This window comes from Crinia signifera, chromosome 2 (assembly GCF_055691185.1).
Source record: "Crinia signifera chromosome 2, ASM5569118v1, whole genome shotgun sequence".
Classification (NCBI taxonomy): domain Eukaryota; kingdom Metazoa; phylum Chordata; class Amphibia; order Anura; family Myobatrachidae; genus Crinia; species Crinia signifera.
In genome coordinates, this window is record NC_139218.1 from 102,730,237 (window position 1) to 102,750,284 (window position 20,048).

General features: G+C 33.7%; 22 non-coding genes across 22 annotated transcripts; all 22 read left to right on the forward strand.

Moving 5' to 3' along the window:
• The first annotated feature begins 85 nt into the window (after nucleotides 1–85).
• LOC146060991 (small nucleolar RNA U3) lies at nucleotides 86–301 on the forward strand. The gene has a single exon (XR_014470554.1). It is a non-coding gene; the product is annotated as a small nucleolar RNA U3 (small nucleolar RNA).
• A 630-nt stretch (nucleotides 302–931) lies between these two features.
• LOC146061378 (small nucleolar RNA U3) lies at nucleotides 932–1,147 on the forward strand. Its single transcript, XR_014470891.1, has one exon. It is a non-coding gene; the product is annotated as a small nucleolar RNA U3 (small nucleolar RNA).
• A 630-nt stretch (nucleotides 1,148–1,777) lies between these two features.
• Nucleotides 1,778–1,993, forward strand: LOC146061277 (small nucleolar RNA U3). The gene has a single exon (XR_014470803.1). It is a non-coding gene; the product is annotated as a small nucleolar RNA U3 (small nucleolar RNA).
• Nucleotides 1,994–2,623: 630 nt separating this feature from the next.
• LOC146061170 (small nucleolar RNA U3) lies at nucleotides 2,624–2,839 on the forward strand. The gene has a single exon (XR_014470711.1). It is a non-coding gene; the product is annotated as a small nucleolar RNA U3 (small nucleolar RNA).
• A 630-nt stretch (nucleotides 2,840–3,469) lies between these two features.
• Nucleotides 3,470–3,685, forward strand: LOC146061253 (small nucleolar RNA U3). Its single transcript, XR_014470781.1, has one exon. It is a non-coding gene; the product is annotated as a small nucleolar RNA U3 (small nucleolar RNA).
• A 630-nt stretch (nucleotides 3,686–4,315) lies between these two features.
• LOC146061321 (small nucleolar RNA U3) lies at nucleotides 4,316–4,531 on the forward strand. Its single transcript, XR_014470841.1, has one exon. It is a non-coding gene; the product is annotated as a small nucleolar RNA U3 (small nucleolar RNA).
• A 630-nt stretch (nucleotides 4,532–5,161) lies between these two features.
• On the forward strand, nucleotides 5,162–5,377 carry LOC146060992 (small nucleolar RNA U3). Its single transcript, XR_014470555.1, has one exon. It is a non-coding gene; the product is annotated as a small nucleolar RNA U3 (small nucleolar RNA).
• A 630-nt stretch (nucleotides 5,378–6,007) lies between these two features.
• On the forward strand, nucleotides 6,008–6,223 carry LOC146061379 (small nucleolar RNA U3). Its single transcript, XR_014470892.1, has one exon. It is a non-coding gene; the product is annotated as a small nucleolar RNA U3 (small nucleolar RNA).
• Nucleotides 6,224–7,467: 1,244 nt separating this feature from the next.
• Nucleotides 7,468–7,684, forward strand: LOC146061136 (small nucleolar RNA U3). The gene has a single exon (XR_014470681.1). It is a non-coding gene; the product is annotated as a small nucleolar RNA U3 (small nucleolar RNA).
• A 623-nt stretch (nucleotides 7,685–8,307) lies between these two features.
• LOC146061322 (small nucleolar RNA U3) lies at nucleotides 8,308–8,523 on the forward strand. The gene has a single exon (XR_014470842.1). It is a non-coding gene; the product is annotated as a small nucleolar RNA U3 (small nucleolar RNA).
• Nucleotides 8,524–9,143: 620 nt separating this feature from the next.
• Nucleotides 9,144–9,359, forward strand: LOC146061323 (small nucleolar RNA U3). The gene has a single exon (XR_014470843.1). It is a non-coding gene; the product is annotated as a small nucleolar RNA U3 (small nucleolar RNA).
• A 630-nt stretch (nucleotides 9,360–9,989) lies between these two features.
• LOC146060993 (small nucleolar RNA U3) lies at nucleotides 9,990–10,205 on the forward strand. The gene has a single exon (XR_014470556.1). It is a non-coding gene; the product is annotated as a small nucleolar RNA U3 (small nucleolar RNA).
• Nucleotides 10,206–10,835: 630 nt separating this feature from the next.
• LOC146061381 (small nucleolar RNA U3) lies at nucleotides 10,836–11,051 on the forward strand. The gene has a single exon (XR_014470894.1). It is a non-coding gene; the product is annotated as a small nucleolar RNA U3 (small nucleolar RNA).
• Nucleotides 11,052–12,295: 1,244 nt separating this feature from the next.
• Nucleotides 12,296–12,512, forward strand: LOC146061137 (small nucleolar RNA U3). The gene has a single exon (XR_014470682.1). It is a non-coding gene; the product is annotated as a small nucleolar RNA U3 (small nucleolar RNA).
• Nucleotides 12,513–13,135: 623 nt separating this feature from the next.
• On the forward strand, nucleotides 13,136–13,351 carry LOC146061324 (small nucleolar RNA U3). The gene has a single exon (XR_014470844.1). It is a non-coding gene; the product is annotated as a small nucleolar RNA U3 (small nucleolar RNA).
• A 630-nt stretch (nucleotides 13,352–13,981) lies between these two features.
• On the forward strand, nucleotides 13,982–14,197 carry LOC146060994 (small nucleolar RNA U3). Its single transcript, XR_014470557.1, has one exon. It is a non-coding gene; the product is annotated as a small nucleolar RNA U3 (small nucleolar RNA).
• Nucleotides 14,198–14,827: 630 nt separating this feature from the next.
• Nucleotides 14,828–15,043, forward strand: LOC146061377 (small nucleolar RNA U3). Its single transcript, XR_014470890.1, has one exon. It is a non-coding gene; the product is annotated as a small nucleolar RNA U3 (small nucleolar RNA).
• A 1,249-nt stretch (nucleotides 15,044–16,292) lies between these two features.
• LOC146061138 (small nucleolar RNA U3) lies at nucleotides 16,293–16,509 on the forward strand. The gene has a single exon (XR_014470683.1). It is a non-coding gene; the product is annotated as a small nucleolar RNA U3 (small nucleolar RNA).
• A 623-nt stretch (nucleotides 16,510–17,132) lies between these two features.
• LOC146061364 (small nucleolar RNA U3) lies at nucleotides 17,133–17,348 on the forward strand. Its single transcript, XR_014470879.1, has one exon. It is a non-coding gene; the product is annotated as a small nucleolar RNA U3 (small nucleolar RNA).
• Nucleotides 17,349–17,977: 629 nt separating this feature from the next.
• On the forward strand, nucleotides 17,978–18,193 carry LOC146061217 (small nucleolar RNA U3). Its single transcript, XR_014470749.1, has one exon. It is a non-coding gene; the product is annotated as a small nucleolar RNA U3 (small nucleolar RNA).
• Nucleotides 18,194–18,823: 630 nt separating this feature from the next.
• LOC146061208 (small nucleolar RNA U3) lies at nucleotides 18,824–19,039 on the forward strand. The gene has a single exon (XR_014470742.1). It is a non-coding gene; the product is annotated as a small nucleolar RNA U3 (small nucleolar RNA).
• A 625-nt stretch (nucleotides 19,040–19,664) lies between these two features.
• LOC146061419 (small nucleolar RNA U3) lies at nucleotides 19,665–19,880 on the forward strand. Its single transcript, XR_014470924.1, has one exon. It is a non-coding gene; the product is annotated as a small nucleolar RNA U3 (small nucleolar RNA).
• The last annotated feature ends 168 nt before the right edge of the window (nucleotides 19,881–20,048 follow it).

The following is a 20,048-nucleotide window of genomic DNA, read 5'->3' on the forward strand; positions in this document are numbered from 1 at the left end:
CACTTTCAAAAATGGTACAAAAATGTCTCCATTACTTTAAATACTGATTCTTATGGTCTAGCTAAACCATCAACAAATGGGAATTAAGACTATACTTTCAGGGATCATTTCTATAGGCAATGATGGGAGAAATGTGCTTGAAAGTGTCCAAACTCACCAACCACAATGATGAGTTAAAGGGCTCTCTTCTCAGCATGAAGGCAGTTGGCAACTCTGTTTCTTATGGATGTTGCTTGCTTTTGATGACTGTGCCACTTTTTGAAATAGAAAAAGTGGTAGGAGAGAGCTCATTCAGAGTGGTTGTTTCCAGTTTTCACTATACGTTATGGCAATTTTGTGCTGTAGTTGTGTGTGTTTGAGTAAATATGGGTCTACATATCTTTACGTTTCTGAATTTGAACGTTGATTAGTAGAGAAAAATGTTTTTGATTGAGTATTTGCATTTGACTTTTAATCTTGTACAAGTGATTTATTTTTATGAGGACTGATGCATTTAAAACAATTTTGTTTGCAGCGTATTTGTTTTAAAATGGGTATTAGCAAAATAGTAAAAGCTGAATTGCTTACAGTTGCAAGCCACTGATTTATTTTTGAATGCATTTTGGGAAATGATAAAATTACCAATAGATTTTCGATAGTAATATTAGTGCATTATTTTAATTGCTAAGTATTCTGTTTGATATTTAAGACCAACATCTTAGTGTATGCCAATATTATAATCTGCTAAATAATTCTATTTTAAAATGTCTCTAGACTTACAACAAACCATTTATAGTTTGTATACTTTAATCATTCAATTTGTGGAGCAGGTTATGTTTGTGAAAATTGGGTAACAATACGATTACCCACTTTCAAAAATGGTACAAAAATGTCTCCATTACTTTAAATACTGATTCTTATGGTCTAGCTAAACCATCAACAAATGGGAATTAAGACGATACTTTCAGGGATCATTTCTATAGGCAATGATGGGAGAAATGTGCTTGAAAGTGTCCAAACTCACCAACCATAATGATGAGTTAAAGGGCTCTCTTCTCAGCGTGAAGGCAGTTGGCAACTCTGTTTCTTATGGATGTTGCTTGCTTTTGATGACTGTGCCACTTTTTGAAATAGAAAAAGTGGTAGGAGAGAGCTCATTCAGAGTGATTGTTTCCAGTTTTCACTATACGTTATGGCAATTTTGTGCTGTAGTTGTGTGTGTTTGAGTAAATATGGGTCTACATATCTTTACGTTTCTGAATTTGAACGTTGATTAGTAGAGAAAAATGTTTTTGATTGAGTATTTGCATTTGACTTTTAATCTTGTACAAGTGATTTATTTTTATGAGGACTGTCGCATTTAAAACAATTTTGTTTGCAGCATATTTGTTTTAAAATGGGTATTAGCAAAATAGTAACAGCTGAATTGCTTACAGTTGCAAGCCACTGATTTATTTTTGAATGCAATGTGGGAAATGATGAAATTACCAATAGATTTTCGATAGTAATATTAGTGCATTATTTTAATTGCTAAGTATTCTGTTTGATATTTAAGACCAACATCTTTATGTATGCCAATATTATAATCTGCTAAATAATTCTATTTTAAAATGTCTCTAGACTTACAACAAACCATTTATAGTTTGTATACTTTAATCATTCAATTTTTGGAGCAGGTTATGATTGTGAAAATTGGGTAACAATACGATTACCCACTTTCAAAAATGGTACAAAAATGTCTCCATTACTTTAAATACTGATTCTTATGGTCTAGCTAAACCATCAACAAATGGGAATTAAGACTATACTTTCAGGGATCATTTCTATAGGCAATGATGGGAGAAATGTGCTTGAAAGTGTCCAAACTCACCAACCACAATGATGAGTTAATGGGCTCTCTTCTCAGCATGAAGGCAGTTGGCAACTCTTTTTCTTATGGATGTTGCTTGCTTTTGATGACTGTGCCACCTTTTGAAATAGAAAAAGTGGTAGGAGAGAGCTCATTCAGAGTGGTTGTTTCCAGTTTTCACTATACGTTATGGCAATTTTGTGCTGTAGTTGTGTGTGTTTGAGTAAATATGGGTCTACATATCTTTACATTTCTGAATTTGAACGTTGATTAGTAGAGAAAAATGTTTTTGAATGAGTATTTGCGTTTGACTTTTAATCTTGTACAAGTGATTTATTTTTATGAGGACTGATGCATTTAAAACAATTTTGTTTGCAGCATATTTGTTTTAAAATGAGTATTAGCAAAATAGTAACAGCTGAATTGCTTACAGTTGCAAGCCACTGATTTATTTTTGAATGCAATGTGGGAAATGATGAAATTACCAATAGATTTTCGATAGTAATATTAGTGCATTATTTTAATTGCTAAGTATTCTGTTTGATATTTAAGACCAACATCTTTATGTATGCCAATATTATAATCTGCTAAATAATTCTATTTTAAAATGTCTCTAGACTTACAACAAACCATTTAAAGTTTGTATACTTTAATCATTCAATTTGTGGAGCAGGTTATGTTTGTGAAAATTGGGTAACAATACGATTACCCACTTTCAAAAATGGTACAAAAATGTCTCCATTACTTTAAATACTGATTCTTATGGTCTAGCTAAACCATTAACAAATGGGAATTAAGACTATACTTTCAGGGATCATTTCTATAGGCAATGATGGGAGAAATGTGCTTGAAAGTGTCCAAACTCACCAACCACAATGATGAGTTAAAGGGCTCTCTTTTCAGCATGAAGGCAGTTGGCAACTCTGTTTCTTATGGATGTTGCTTGCTTTTGATGACTGTGCCACTTTTTGAAATAGAAAAAGTGGTAGGAGAGAGCTCATTCAGAGTGGTTGTTTCCAGTTTTCACTATACGTTATGGCAATTTTGTGCTGTAGTTGTGTGTGTTTGAGTAAATATGGGTCTACATATCTTTACGTTTCTGAATTTGAACGTTGATTAGTAGAGAAAAATGTTTTTGAATGAGTATTTGCGTTTGACTTTTAATCTTGTACAAGTGATTTATTTTTATGAGGACTGATGCATTTAAAACAATTTTGTTTGCAGCGTATTTGTTTTAAAATGGGTATTAGCAAAATAGTAACAGCTAAATTGCTTACAGTTGCAAGCCACTGATTTATTTTTGAATGCCATTTGGGAAATGATAAAATTACCAATAGATTTTCGATAGTAATATTAGTGCATTATTTTAATTGCTAAGTATTCTGTTTGATATTTAAGACCAACATTTTAGTGTATGCCAATATTATAATCTGCTAAATAATTCTATTTTAAAATGTCTCTAGACTTACAACAAACCATTTAAAGTTTGTATACTTTAATCATTCAATTTGTGGAGCAGGTTATGTTTGTGAAAATTGGGTAACAATACGATTACCCACTTTCAAAAATGGTACAAAAATGTCTCCATTACTTTAAATACTGATTCTTATGGTCTAGCTAAACCATCAACAAATGGGAATTAAGACTATACTTTCAGGGATCATTTCTATAGGCAATGAGGGGAGAAATGTGCTTGAAAGTGTCCAAACTCACCAACCACAATGATGAGTTAAAGGGCTCTCTTCTCAGCATGAAGGCAGTTGGCAACTCTGTTTCTTATGGATGTTGCTTGCTTTTGATGACTGTGCCACTTTTTGAAATAGAAAAAGTGGTAGGAGAGAGCTCATTCAGAGTGGTTGTTTCCAGTTTTCACTATACGTTATGGCAATTTTGTGCTGTAGTTGTGTGTGTTTGAGTAAATATGGGTCTACATATCTTTACATTTCTGAATTTGAACGTTGATTAGTAGAGAAAAATGTTTTTGAATGAGTATTTGCGTTTGACTTTTAATCTTGTACAAGTGATTTATTTTTATGAGGACTGATGCATTTAAAACAATTTTGTTTGCAGCATATTTGTTTTAAAATGAGTATTAGCAAAATAGTAACAGCTGAATTGCTTACAGTTGCAAGCCACTGATTTATTTTTGAATGCAATGTGGGAAATGATGAAATTACCAATAGATTTTCGATAGTAATATTAGTGCATTATTTTAATTGCTAAGTATTCTGTTTGATATTTAAGACCAACATCTTTATGTATGCCAATATTATAATCTGCTAAATAATTCTATTTTAAAATGTCTCTAGACTTACAACAAACCATTTAAAGTTTGTATACTTTAATCATTCAATTTGTGGAGCAGGTTATGTTTGTGAAAATTGGGTAACAATACGATTACCCACTTTCAAAAATGGTACAAAAATGTCTCCATTACTTTAAATACTGATTCTTATGGTCTAGCTAAACCATCAACAAATGGGAATTAAGACTATATTTTCAGGGATCATTTCTATAGGCAATGATGGGAGAAATGTGCTTGAAAGTGTCCAAACTCACCAACCACAATGATGAGTTAAAGGGCTCTCTTCTCAGCATGAAGGCAGTTGGCAACTCTGTTTCTTATGGATGTTGCTTGCTTTTGATGACTGTGCCACTTTTTGAAATAGAAAAAGTGGTAGGAGATAGCTCATTCAGAGTGGTTGTGTCCAGTTTTCACTATACGTTATGGCAATTTTGTGCTGTAGTTGTGTGTGTTTGAGTAAATATGGGTCTACATATCTTTACATTTCTGAATTTGAACGTTGATTAGTAGAGAAAAATGTTTTTGAATGAGTATTTGCGTTTGACTTTTAATCTTGTACAAGTGATTTATTTTTATGAGGACTGATGCATTTAAAACAATTTTGTTTGCAGCATATTTGTTTTAAAATGAGTATTAGCAAAATAGTAACAGCTGAATTGCTTACAGTTGCAAGCTACTGATTTATTTTTGAATGCAATGTGGGAAATGATGAAATTACCAATAGATTTTCGATAGTAATATTAGTGCATTATTTTAATTGCTAAGTATTCTGTTTGATATTTAAGACCAACATCTTTATGTATGCCAATATTATAATCTGCTAAATAATTCTATTTTAAAATGTCTCTAGACTTACAACAAACCATTTATAGTTTGTATACTTTAATCATTCAATTTGTGGAGCAGGTTATGATTGTGAAAATTGGGTAACAATACGATTACCCACTTTCAAAAATGGTACAAAAATGTCTCCATTACTTTAAATACTGATTCTTATGGTCTAGCTAAACCATCAACAAATGGGAATTAAGACTATACTTTCAGGGATCATTTCTATAGGCAATGATGGGAGAAATGTGCTTGAAAGTGTCCAAACTCACCAACCACAATGATGAGTTAAAGGGCTCTCTTCTCAGCATGAAGGCAGTTGGCAACTCTGTTTCTTATGGATGTTGCTTGCTTTTGATGACTGTGCCACTTTTTGAAATAGAAAAAGTGGTAGGAGAGAGCTCATTCAGAGTGGTTGTTTCCAGTTTTCACTATACGTTATGGCAATTTTGTGCTGTAGTTGTGTGTGTTTGAGTAAATATGGGTCTACATATCTTTACGTTTCTGAATTTGAACGTTGATTAGTAGAGAAAAATGTTTTTGATTGAGTATTTGCATTTGACTTTTAATCTTGTACAAGTGATTTATTTTTATGAGGACTGATGCATTTAAAACAATTTTGTTTGCAGCGTATTTGTTTTAAAATGGGTATTAGCAAAATAGTAAAAGCTGAATTGATTACAGTTGCAAGCCACTGATTTATTTTTGAATGCATTTTGGGAAATGATAAAATTACCAATAGATTTTCGATAGTAATATTAGTGCATTATTTTAATTGCTAAGTATTCTGTTTGATATTTAAGACCAACATCTTAGTGTATGCCAATATTATAATCTGCTAAATAATTCTATTTTAAAATGTCTCTAGACTTACAACAAACCATTTATAGTTTGTATACTTTAATCATTCAATTTGTGGAGCAGGTTATGTTTGTGAAAATTGGGTAACAATACGATTACCCACTTTCAAAAATGGTACAAAAATGTCTCCATTACTTTAAATACTGATTCTTATGGTCTAGCTAAACCATCAACAAATGGGAATTAAGACGATACTTTCAGGGATCATTTCTATAGGCAATGATGGGAGAAATGTGCTTGAAAGTGTCCAAACTCACCAACCATAATGATGAGTTAAAGGGCTCTCTTCTCAGCGTGAAGGCAGTTGGCAACTCTGTTTCTTATGGATGTTGCTTGCTTTTGATGACTGTGCCACTTTTTGAAATAGAAAAAGTGGTAGGAGAGAGCTCATTCAGAGTGATTGTTTCCAGTTTTCACTATACGTTATGGCAATTTTGTGCTGTAGTTGTGTGTGTTTGAGTAAATATGGATCTTTATGTTTCTGAATTTGAACGTTGATTAGTAGAGAAAAATGTTTTTGAATGAGTATTTGCGTTTGACTTTTAATCTTGTACAAGTGATTTATTTTTATGAGGACTGATGCATTTAAAACAATTTTGTTTGCAGCGTATTTGTTTTAAAATGGGTATTAGCAAAATAGTAACAGCTGAATTGCTTACAGTTGCAAGCCACTGATTTATTTTTGAATGCAATTTGGGAAATGATAAAATTACCAATAGATTTTCGATAGTAATATTAGTGCATTATATTAATTACTAATTATTCTGTTTGATATTTAAGACCAACATCTTAGTGTATGCCAATATTATAATCTGCTAAATAATTCTATTTTAAAATGTCTCTAGACTTACAACAAACGGTACTTATGTAGTATCTGGGCTGCCGATTTTTTGATTGTATGCCTTAAGTTAAGGCATACAATCAGATGCGATGCGATGCGATATCGCATCGCATCGCATACGACCATGCGATGCGATGCGATGCGATGACCCGATTTTTCCATAGGATTCAATGTTAAAATGGACTGAGTCCATTTTAACATGGAATTCAATGGGAAAAAGGGGTCCTTTTCATACCCCTACTATCCAAGTGGGCATGGAGTTGGATATAAACCTGTGGCGAGCGTAGCGAGCCACCGAGCCCGAAGCGTGGCGAGCAAAGCGAGCCCCGCGAGGGGACGGTATTCTGTGTCCCCTCGCGGGGCTCGCTACGCTCGCCACGCTTCGGTCTCGGTGGCTCGCTACGCTCGCCACAGGTTTATATCCAACTCCATGCCCACTTGGATAGTAGGGGTATGAAAAGGACCCCTTTTCCCATTGAATTCTATGTTAAAATGGACTCAGTCCATTTTAACATTGAATCCTATGGAAAAATCGGGTCCATCGCATCGCATCGCATGCGATATGGTCGGGTGCGATGCGATGCGATGGACCCGATTTCAAAATCGGCAGCCCAGTTACTACATAAGTACCCAACAAACCATTTATAGTTTGTATACTTTAATCATTCAATTTGTGGAGCAGGTTATGTTTGTGAAAATTGGGTAACACTACGATTACCCACTTTCAAAAATGGTACAAAAATGTCTCCATTACTTTAAATACTGATTCTTATGGTCTAGCTAAACCATCAACAAATGGGAATTAAGACTATACTTTCAGGGATCATTTCTATAGGCAATGATGGGAGAAATGTGCTTGAAAGTGTCCAAACTCACCAACCACAATGATGAGTTAAAGGGCTCTCTTCTCAGCATGAAGGCAGTTGGCAACTCTGTTTCTTATGGATGTTGCTTGCTTTTGATGACTGTGCTAATTTTTTGAAATAGAAAAAGTGGTAGGAGAGAGCTCATTCAGAGTGGTTGTTTACACTATACGTTATGGCAATTTTGTGCTGTAGTTGTGTGTGTTTGAGTAAATATGGGTCTACATATCTTTACGTTTCTGAATTTGCACGTTGATTAGTAGAGAAAAATGTTTTTGAATGAGTATTTGCGTTTGACTTTTAATCTTGTACAAGTGATTTCTTTTTATGAGGACTGATGCATTTAAAACAATTTTTTTTGCAGCATATTTGTTTTAAAATGGGTATTAGCAAAATAGTAACAGCTGAATTGCTTACAGTTGCAAGCCACTGATTTATTTTTGAATGCAATGTGGGAAATGATGAAATTACCAATAGATTTTCGATAGTATTATTAGTGCATTATTTTAATTGCTAAGTATTCTGTTTGATATTTAAGACCAACATCTTTATGTATGCCAATATTATAATCTGCTAAATAATTATATTTTAAAATGTCTCTAGACTTACAACAAACCATTTATAGTTTGTATACTTTAATCATTCAATTTGTGGAGCAGGTTATGTTTGTGAAAATTGGGTAACAATACGATTACCCACTTTCAAAAATGGTACAAAAATGTCTCCATTACTTTAAATACTGATTCTTATGGTCTAGCTAAACCATCAACAAATGGGAATTAAGACTATATTTTCAGGGATCATTTCTATAGGCAATGATGGGAGAAATGTGCTTGAAAGTGTCCAAACTCACCAACCACAATGATGAGTTAAAGGGCTCTCTTCTCAGCATGAAGGCAGTTGGCAACTCTGTTTCTTATGGATGTTGCTTGCTTTTGATGACTGTGCCACTTTTTGAAATAGAAAAAGTGGTAGGAGATAGCTCATTCAGAGTGGTTGTGTCCAGTTTTCACTATACGTTATGGCAATTTTGTGCTGTAGTTGTGTGTGTTTGAGTAAATATGGGTTTACATTTCTGAATTTGAACGTTGATTAGTAGAGAAAAATGTTTTTGAATGAGTATTTGCGTTTGACTTTTAATCTTGTACAAGTGATTTATTTTTATGAGGACTGATGCATTTAAAACAATTTTGTTTGCAGCATATTTGTTTTAAAATGAGTATTAGCAAAATAGTAACAGCTGAATTGCTTACAGTTGCAAGCCACTGATTTATTTTTGAATGCAATGTGGGAAATGATGAAATTACCAATAGATTTTCGATAGTAATATTAGTGCATTATTTTAATTGCTAAGTATTCTGTTTGATATTTAAGACCAACATCTTTATGTATGCCAATATTATAATCTGCTAAATAATTCTATTTTAAAATGTCTCTAGACTTACAACAAACCATTTAAAGTTTGTATACTTTAATCATTCAATTTGTGGAGCAGGTTATGTTTGTGAAAATTGGGTAACAATACGATTACCCACTTTCAAAAATGGTACAAAAATGTCTCCATTACTTTAAATACTGATTCTTATGGTCTAGCTAAACCATCAACAAATGGGAATTAAGACTATATTTTCAGGGATCATTTCTATAGGCAATGATGGGAGAAATGTGCTTGAAAGTGTCCAAACTCACCAACCACAATGATGAGTTAAAGGGCTCTCTTCTCAGCATGAAGGCAGTTGGCAACTCTGTTTCTTATGGATGTTGCTTGCTTTTGATGACTGTGCCACTTTTTGAAATAGAAAAAGTGGTAGGAGATAGCTCATTCAGAGTGGTTGTGTCCAGTTTTCACTATACGTTATGGCAATTTTGTGCTGTAGTTGTGTGTGTTTGAGTAAATATGGGTCTACATATCTTTACATTTCTGAATTTGAACGTTGATTAGTAGAGAAAAATGTTTTTGAATGAGTATTTGCGTTTGACTTTTAATCTTGTACAAGTGATTTATTTTTATGAGGACTGATGCATTTAAAACAATTTTGTTTGCAGCATATTTGTTTTAAAATGAGTATTAGCAAAATAGTAACAGCTGAATTGCTTACAGTTGCAAGCCACTGATTTATTTTTGAATGCAATGTGGGAAATGATGAAATTACCAATAGATTTTCGATAGTAATATTAGTGCATTATTTTAATTGCTAAGTATTCTGTTTGATATTTAAGACCAACATCTTTATGTATGCCAATATTATAATCTGCTAAATAATTCTATTTTAAAATGTCTCTAGACTTACAACAAACCATTTATAGTTTGTATACTTTAATCATTCAATTTGTGGAGCAGGTTATGATTGTGAAAATTGGGTAACAATACGATTACCCACTTTCAAAAATGGTACAAAAATGTCTCCATTACTTTAAATACTGATTCTTATGGTCTAGCTAAACCATCAACAAATGGGAATTAAGACTATACTTTCAGGGATCATTTCTATAGGCAATGATGGGAGAAATGTGCTTGAAAGTGTCCAAACTCACCAACCACAATGATGAGTTAAAGGGCTCTCTTCTCAGCATGAAGGCAGTTGGCAACTCTGTTTCTTATGGATGTTGCTTGCTTTTGATGACTGTGCCACTTTTTGAAATAGAAAAAGTGGTAGGAGAGAGCTCATTCAGAGTGGTTGTTTCCAGTTTTCACTATACGTTATGGCAATTTTGTGCTGTAGTTGTGTGTGTTTGAGTAAATATGGGTCTACATATCTTTACGTTTCTGAATTTGAACGTTGATTAGTAGAGAAAAATGTTTTTGATTGAGTATTTGCATTTGACTTTTAATCTTGTACAAGTGATTTATTTTTATGAGGACTGATGCATTTAAAACAATTTTGTTTGCAGCGTATTTGTTTTAAAATGGGTATTAGCAAAATAGTAAAAGCTGAATTGCTTACAGTTGCAAGCCACTGATTTATTTTTGAATGCATTTTGGGAAATGATAAAATTACCAATAGATTTTCGATAGTAATATTAGTGCATTATTTTAATTGCTAAGTATTCTGTTTGATATTTAAGACCAACATCTTAGTGTATGCCAATATTATAATCTGCTAAATAATTCTATTTTAAAATGTCTCTAGACTTACAACAAACCATTTATAGTTTGTATACTTTAATCATTCAATTTGTGGAGCAGGTTATGTTTGTGAAAATTGGGTAACAATACGATTACCCACTTTCAAAAATGGTACAAAAATGTCTCCATTACTTTAAATACTGATTCTTATGGTCTAGCTAAACCATCAACAAATGGGAATTAAGACGATACTTTCAGGGATCATTTCTATAGGCAATGATGGGAGAAATGTGTTTGAAAGTGTCCAAACTCACCAACCATAATGATGAGTTAAAGGGCTCTCTTCTCAGCGTGAAGGCAGTTGGCAACTCTGTTTCTTATGGATGTTGCTTGCTTTTGATGACTGTGCCACTTTTTGAAATAGAAAAAGTGGTAGGAGAGAGCTCATTCAGAGTGATTGTTTCCAGTTTTCACTATACGTTATGGCAATTTTGTGCTGTAGTTGTGTGTGTTTGAGTAAATATGGATCTTTATGTTTCTGAATTTGAACGTTGATTAGTAGAGAAAAATGTTTTTGAATGAGTATTTGCGTTTGACTTTTAATCTTGTACAAGTGATTTATTTTTATGAGGACTGATGCATTTAAAACAATTTTGTTTGCAGCGTATTTGTTTTAAAATGGGTATTAGCAAAATAGTAACAGCTGAATTGCTTACAGTTGCAAGCCACTGATTTATTTTTGAATGCAATTTGGGAAATGATAAAATTACCAATAGATTTTCGATAGTAATATTAGTGCATTATATTAATTACTAATTATTCTGTTTGATATTTAAGACCAACATCTTAGTGTATGCCAATATTATAATCTGCTAAATAATTCTATTTTAAAATGTCTCTAGACTTACAACAAACGGTACTTATGTAGTATCTGGGCTGCCGATTTTTTGATTGTATGCCTTAAGTTAAGGCATACAATCAGATGCGATGCGATGCGATATCGCATCGCATCGCATACGACCATGCGATGCGATGCGATGCGATGACCCGATTTTTCCATAGGATTCAATGTTAAAATGGACTGAGTCCATTTTAACATGGAATTCAATGGGAAAAAGGGGTCCTTTTCATACCCCTACTATCCAAGTGGGCATGGAGTTGGATATAAACCTGTGGCGAGCGTAGCGAGCCACCGAGCCCGAAGCGTGGCGAGCGAAGCGAGCCCCGCGAGGGGACGGTATTCTGTGTCCCCTCGCGGGGCTCGCTACGCTCGCCACGCTTCGGTCTCGGTGGCTCGCTACGCTCGCCACAGGTTTATATCCAACTCCATGCCCACTTGGATAGTAGGGGTATGAAAAGGACCCCTTTTCCCATTGAATTCTATGTTAAAATGGACTCAGTCCATTTTAACATTGAATCCTATGGAAAAATCGGGTCCATCGCATCGCATCGCATGCGATATGGTCGGGTGCGATGCGATGCGATGGACCCGATTTCAAAATCGGCAGCCCAGTTACTACATAAGTACCCAACAAACCATTTATAGTTTGTATACTTTAATCATTCAATTTGTGGAGCAGGTTATGTTTGTGAAAATTGGGTAACACTACGATTACCCACTTTCAAAAATGGTACAAAAATGTCTCCATTACTTTAAATACTGATTCTTATGGTCTAGCTAAACCATCAACAAATGGGAATTAAGACTATACTTTCAGGGATCATTTCTATAGGCAATGATGGGAGAAATGTGCTTGAAAGTGTCCAAACTCACCAACCACAATGATGAGTTAAAGGGCTCTCTTCTCAGCATGAAGGCAGTTGGCAACTCTGTTTCTTATGGATGTTGCTTGCTTTTGATGACTGTGCTAATTTTTTGAAATAGAAAAAGTGGTAGGAGAGAGCTCATTCAGAGTGGTTGTTTACACTATACGTTATGGCAATTTTGTGCTGTAGTTGTGTGTGTTTGAGTAAATATGGGTCTACATATCTTTACGTTTCTGAATTTGCACGTTGATTAGTAGAGAAAAATGTTTTTGAATGAGTATTTGCGTTTGACTTTTAATCTTGTACAAGTGATTTCTTTTTATGAGGACTGATGCATTTAAAACAATTTTTTTTGCAGCATATTTGTTTTAAAATGGGTATTAGCAAAATAGTAACAGCTGAATTGCTTACAGTTGCAAGCCACTGATTTATTTTTGAATGCAATGTGGGAAATGATGAAATTACCAATAGATTTTCGATAGTATTATTAGTGCATTATTTTAATTGCTAAGTATTCTGTTTGATATTTAAGACCAACATCTTTATGTATGCCAATATTATAATCTGCTAAATAATTATATTTTAAAATGTCTCTAGACTTACAACAAACCATTTATAGTTTGTATACTTTAATCATTCAATTTGTGGAGCAGGTTATGTTTGTGAAAATTGGGTAACAATACGATTACCCACTTTCAAAAATGGTACAAAAATGTCTCCATTACTTTAAATACTGATTCTTATGGTCTAGCTAAACCATCAACAAATGGGAATTAAGACTATATTTTCAGGGATCATTTCTATAGGCAATGATGGGAGAAATGTGCTTGAAAGTGTCCAAACTCACCAACCACAATGATGAGTTAAAGGGCTCTCTTCTCAGCATGAAGGCAGTTGGCAACTCTGTTTCTTATGGATGTTGCTTGCTTTTGATGACTGTGCCACTTTTTGAAATAGAAAAAGTGGTAGGAGATAGCTCATTCAGAGTGGTTGTGTCCAGTTTTCACTATACGTTATGGCAATTTTGTGCTGTAGTTGTGTGTGTTTGAGTAAATATGGGTCTACATATCTTTACATTTCTGAATTTGAACGTTGATTAGTAGAGAAAAATGTTTTTGAATGAGTATTTGCGTTTGACTTTTAATCTTGTACAAGTGATTTATTTTTATGAGGACTGATGCATTTAAAACAATTTTGTTTGCAGCATATTTGTTTTAAAATGAGTATTAGCAAAATAGTAACAGCTGAATTGCTTACAGTTGCAAGCCACTGATTTATTTTTGAATGCAATGTGGGAAATGATGAAATTACCAATAGATTTTCGATAGTAATATTAGTGCATTATTTTAATTGCTAAGTATTCTGTTTGATATTTAAGACCAACATCTTTATGTATGCCAATATTATAATCTGCTAAATAATTCTATTTTAAAATGTCTCTAGACTTACAACAAACCATTTATAGTTTGTATACTTTAATCATTCAATTTGTGGAGCAGGTTATGATTGTGAAAATTGGGTAACAATACGATTACCCACTTTCAAAAATGGTACAAAAATGTCTCCATTACTTTAAATACTGATTCTTATGGTCTAGCTAAACCATCAACAAATGGGAATTAAGACTATACTTTCAGGGATCATTTCTATAGGCAATGATGGGAGAAATGTGCTTGAAAGTGTCCAAACTCACCAACCACAATGATGAGTTAAAGGGCTCTCTTCTCAGCATGAAGGCAGTTGGCAACTCTGTTTCTTATGGATGTTGCTTGCTTTTGATGACTGTGCCACTTTTTGAAATAGAAAAAGTGGTAGGAGAGAGCTCATTCAGAGTGGTTGTTTCCAGTTTTCACTATACGTTATGGCAATTTTGTGCTGTAGTTGTGTGTGTTTGAGTAAATATGGGTCTACATATCTTTACGTTTCTGAATTTGAACGTTGATTAGTAGAGAAAAATGTTTTTGATTGAGTATTTGCATTTGACTTTTAATCTTGTACAAGTGATTTATTTTTATGAGGACTGATGCATTTAAAACAATTTTGTTTGCAGCGTATTTGTTTTAAAATGGGTATTAGCAAAATAGTAAAAGCTGAATTGCTTACAGTTGCAAGCCACTGATTTATTTTTGAATGCATTTTGGGAAATGATAAAATTACCAATAGATTTTCGATAGTAATATTAGTGCATTATTTTAATTGCTAAGTATTCTGTTTGATATTTAAGACCAACATCTTAGTGTATGCCAATATTATAATCTGCTAAATAATTCTATTTTAAAATGTCTCTAGACTTACAACAAACCATTTATAGTTTGTATACTTTAATCATTCAATTTGTGGAGCAGGTTATGTTTGTGAAAATTGGGTAACAATACGATTACCCACTTTCAAAAATGGTACAAAAATGTCTCCATTACTTTAAATACTGATTCTTATGGTCTAGCTAAACCATCAACAAATGGGAATTAAGACGATACTTTCAGGGATCATTTCTATAGGCAATGATGGGAGAAATGTGCTTGAAAGTGTCCAAACACACCAACCATAATGATGAGTTAAAGGGCTCTCTTCTCAGCGTGAAGGCAGTTGGCAACTCTGTTTCTTATGGATGTTGCTTGCTTTTGATGACTGTGCCACTTTTTGAAATAGAAAAAGTGGTAGGAGAGAGCTCATTCAGAGTGATTGTTTCCAGTTTTCACTATACGTTATGGCAATTTTGTGCTGTAGTTGTGTGTGTTTGAGTAAATATGGATCTTTATGTTTCTGAATTTGAACGTTGATTAGTAGAGAAAAATGTTTTTGAATGAGTATTTGCGTTTGACTTTTAATCTTGTACAAGTGATTTATTTTTATGAGGACTGATGCATTTAAAACAATTTTGTTTGCAGCGTATTTGTTTTAAAATGGGTATTAGCAAAATAGTAACAGCTGAATTGCTTACAGTTGCAAGCCACTGATTTATTTTTGAATGCAATTTGGGAAATGATAAAATTACCAATAGATTTTCGATAGTAATATTAGTGCATTATATTAATTACTAATTATTCTGTTTGATATTTAAGACCAACATCTTAGTGTATGCCAATATTATAATCTGCTAAATAATTCTATTTTAAAATGTCTCTAGACTTACAACAAACGGTACTTATGTAGTATCTGGGCTGCCGATTTTTTGATTGTATGCCTTAAGTTAAGGCATACAATCAGATGCGATGCGATGCGATATCGCATCGCATCGCATACGACCATGCGATGCGATGCGATGCGATGCGATGACCCGATTTTTCCATAGGATTCAATGTTAAAATGGACTGAGTCCATTTTAACATGGAATTCAATCGGAAAAAGGGGTCCTTTTCATACCCCTACTATCCAAGTGGGCATGGAGTTGGATATAAACCTGTGGCGAGCGTAGCGAGCCACCGAGCCCGAAGCGTGGCGAGCGAAGCGAGCCCCGCGAGGGGACGGTATTCTGTGTCCCCTCGCGGGGCTCGCTACGCTCGCCACGCTTCGGTCTCGGTGGCTCGCTACGCTCGCCACAGGTTTATATCCAACTCCATGCCCACTTGGATAGTAGGGGTATGAAAAGGACCCCTTTTCCCATTGAATTCTATGTTAAAATGGACTCAGTCCATTTTAACATTGAATCCTATGGAAAAATCGGGTCCATCGCATCGCATCGCATGCGATATGGTCGGGTGCGATGCGATGCGATGGACCCGATTTCAAAATCGGCAGCCCAGTTACTACATAAGTACCCAACAAACCATTTATAGTTTGTATACTTTAATCATTCAATTTGTGGAGCAGGTTATGTTTGTGAAAATTGGGTAACACTACGATTACCCACTTTCAAAAATGGTACAAAAATGTCTCCATTACTTTAAATACTGATTCTTATGGTCTAGCTAAACCATCAACAAATGGGAATTAAGACTATACTTTCAGGGATCATTTCTATAGGCAATGATGGGAGAAATGTGCTTGAAAGTGTCCAAACTCACCAACCACAATGATGAGTTAAAGGGCTCTCTTCTCAGCATGAAGGCAGTTGGCAACTCTGTTTCTTATGGATGTTGCTTGCTTTTGATGACTGTGCTAATTTTTTGAAATAGAAAAAGTGGTAGGAGAGAGCTCATTCAGAGTGGTTGTTTACACTATACGTTATGGCAATTTTGTGCTGTAGTTGTGTGTGTTTGAGTAAATATGGGTCTACATATCTTTACGTTTCTGAATTTGCACGTTGATTAGTAGAGAAAAATGTTTTTGAATGAGTATTTGCGTTTGACTTTTAATCTTGTACAAGTGATTTCTTTTTATGAGGACTGATGCATTTAAAACAATTTTTTTTGCAGCATATTTGTTTTAAAATGGGTATTAGCAAAATAGTAACAGCTGAATTGCTTACAGTTGCAAGCCACTGATTTATTTTTGAATGCAATGTGGGAAATGATGAAATTACCAATAGATTTTCGATAGTATTATTAGTGCATTATTTTAATTGCTAAGTATTCTGTTTGATATTTTAGACCAACATCTTTATGTATGCCAATATTATAATCTGCTAAATAATTCTATTTTAAAATGTCTCTAGACTTACAACAAACCATTTATAGTTTGTATACTTTAATCATTCAATTTGTGGAGCAGGTTATGTTTGTGAAAATTGGGTAACAATACGATTACCCACTTTCAAAAATGGTACAAAAATGTCTCCATTACTCTAAATACTGATTCTTATGGTCTAGCTAAACCATCAACAAATGGGAATTAAGACTATACTTTCTGGGATCATTTCTATAGGCAATGATGTGAGAAATGTGCTTGAAAGTGTCCAAACTCACCTACCACAATGATGAGTTAAAGGGCTCTGTTCTCAGCATAAAGGCAGTTGGCAACTCTGTTTCTTATGGATGTTGCTTGCTTTTGATGACTGTGCCACTTTTTGAAATAGAAAAAGTGGTAGGAGAGAGCTCTTTCAGAGTGGTTGTTTCCAGTTTTCACTATACGTTATGGCAATTTTGTGCTGTAATTGTGTGTGTTTGAGTAAATATGGGTCTACATATCTTTACGTTTCTGAATTTGAACGTTGATTAGTAGAGAAAAATGTTTTTGAATGAGTATTTGTGTTTGACTTTTAATCTTGTACAAGTGATTTATTTTTATGAGAACTGATGCATTTAAAACAATTTTGTTTGCAGCATATTTGTTTTAAAATGGGTATTAGCAAATAGTAACAGCTGAATTGCTTACAGTTGCAAGCCACTGATTTATTTTTGAATGCAATGTGGGAAATGATGAAATTATCAATAGATTTTCGATAGTAATATTAGTGCATTATTTTAATTGCTAAGTATTCTGTTTGATATTTAAGACCAACATCTTAGTGTATGCCAATATTATACTCTGCTAAATAATTCTATTTTTAAATGTCTCTAGACTTACAACAAACCATTTATAGTTTGTATACTTTAATCATTCAATTTGTGGAGCAGGTTATGTTTGTGAAAATTGGGTAACAATACGATTACCCACTTTCAAAAATGGTACAAAAATGTCTCCATTACTTTAAATACTGATTCTTATGGTCTAGCTAAACCATCAACAAATGGGAATTAACACTATACTTTCAGGGATCATTTCTATAGGCAATGATGGGAGAAATGTGCTTGAAAGTGTCCAAATTCACCAACCACAATGATGAGTTAAAGAGCTCTCTTCTCAGCATGAAGGCAGTTGGCAACTCTGTTTCTTATGGATGTTGCTTGCTTTTGATGACTGTGCCACTTTTTGAAATAGAAAAAGTGGTAGGAGAGAGCTCATTCAGAGTGGTTGTTTCCAGTTTTCACTATACGTTATGGCAATTTTGTGCTGTAGTTGTGTGTGTTTGAGTAAATATGGGTCTACATATCTTTACGATTCTGAATTTGAACGTTAATTAGTAGAGAAAAATGTTTTTGAATGAGTATTTGCGTTTGACTTTTAATCTTGTACAAGTGATTTATTTTTATGAGGACTGATGCATTTAAAACAATTTTGTTTGCAGCATATTTGTTTTAAAATGGGTATTAGCAAAATAGTAACAGCTGAATTGCTTACAGTTGCAAGCCACTGATTTATTTTTGAATGCAATGTGGGAAATGATGAAATTACCAATAGATTTTCGATAGTAATATTAGTGCATTATTTTAATTGCTAAGTATTCTGTTTGATATTTAAGACCAACATCTTTATGTATGCCAATATTATAATCTGCTAAATAATTCTATTTTAAAATGTCTCTAGACTTACAACAAACCATTTATAGTTTGTATACTTTAATCATTCAATTTGTGGAGCAGGTTATGTTTGTGAAAATTGGGTAACAATACGATTACCCACTTTCAAAAATGGTACAAAAATGTCTCCATTACTTTAAATACTGATTCTTATGGTCTAGCTAAACCATCAACAAATGGGAATTAAGACTATACTTTCAGGGATCATTTCTATAGGCAATGATGGGAGAAATGTGCTTAAAAGTGTCCGAACTCACCAACCGCAATGATGAGTTAAAGGGTTCTCTTCTCAGCATGAAGGCAGTTGGCATCTCTGTTTTTTATGGATGTTGCTTGCTTTTGATGACTGTGCCACTTTTTGAAATAGAAAAAGTGGTAGGAGAGAGCTCATTCAGAGTGGTTGTTTCCAGTTTTCACTATACGTTATGGCAATTTTGTGCTGTAGTTGTGTGTGTTTGAGTAAATATGGGTCTACATATCTTTATGTTTCTGAATTTGAACGTTGATTAGTAGAGAAAAATGTTTTTGAGTATTTGCGTTTGACTTTTAATCTTGTACAAGTGATTTATTTTTATGAGGACTGATGCATTTAAAACAATTTTGTTTGCAGCATATTTGTTTTAAAATGGGTATTAGCAAATAGTAACAGCTGAATTGCTTACAGTTGCAAGCCACTGATTTATTTTTGAATGCAATGTGGGAAATGATGAAATTACCAATAGATTTTCGATAGTAATATTAGTGCATTATTTTAATTGCTAAGTATTCTGTTTGATATTTAAGACCAACATCTTAGTGTATGCCAATATTATACTCTGCTAAATAATTCTATTTTAAAATGTCTCTAGACTTACAACAAACCATTTATAGTTTGTATACTTTAATCATTCAATTTGTGGAGCAGGTTATGTTTGTGAAAATTGGGTAACAATACGATTACCCACTTTCAAAAATGGTACAAAAATGTCTCCATTACTTTAAATACTGATTCTTATGGTCTAGCTAAACCATCAACAAATGGGAATTAACACTATACTTTCAGGGATCATTTCTATAGGCATTGATGGGAGAAATGTGCTTGAAAGTGTCCAAACTCACCAACTACAATGATGAGTTAAAGGGTTCTCTTCTCAGCATGAAGGCAGTTGGCAACTCTGTTTCTTATGGATGTTTCTTGCTTTTGATGTCTGTGCCACTTTTTGAAATAGAAAAAGTGGTAGGAGGGAGCTCATTCAGAGTGGTTGTTTCCAGTTTTCACTATACGTTATGGCAATTTTGTGCTGTAGTTGTGTGTGTTTGAGTAAATATGGGTCTACATATCTTTACGATTCTGAATTTGAACGTTGATTAGAAGAGAAAAATGTTTTTGAATGAGTATTTGCGTTTGACTTTTAATCTTGTACAAGTGAT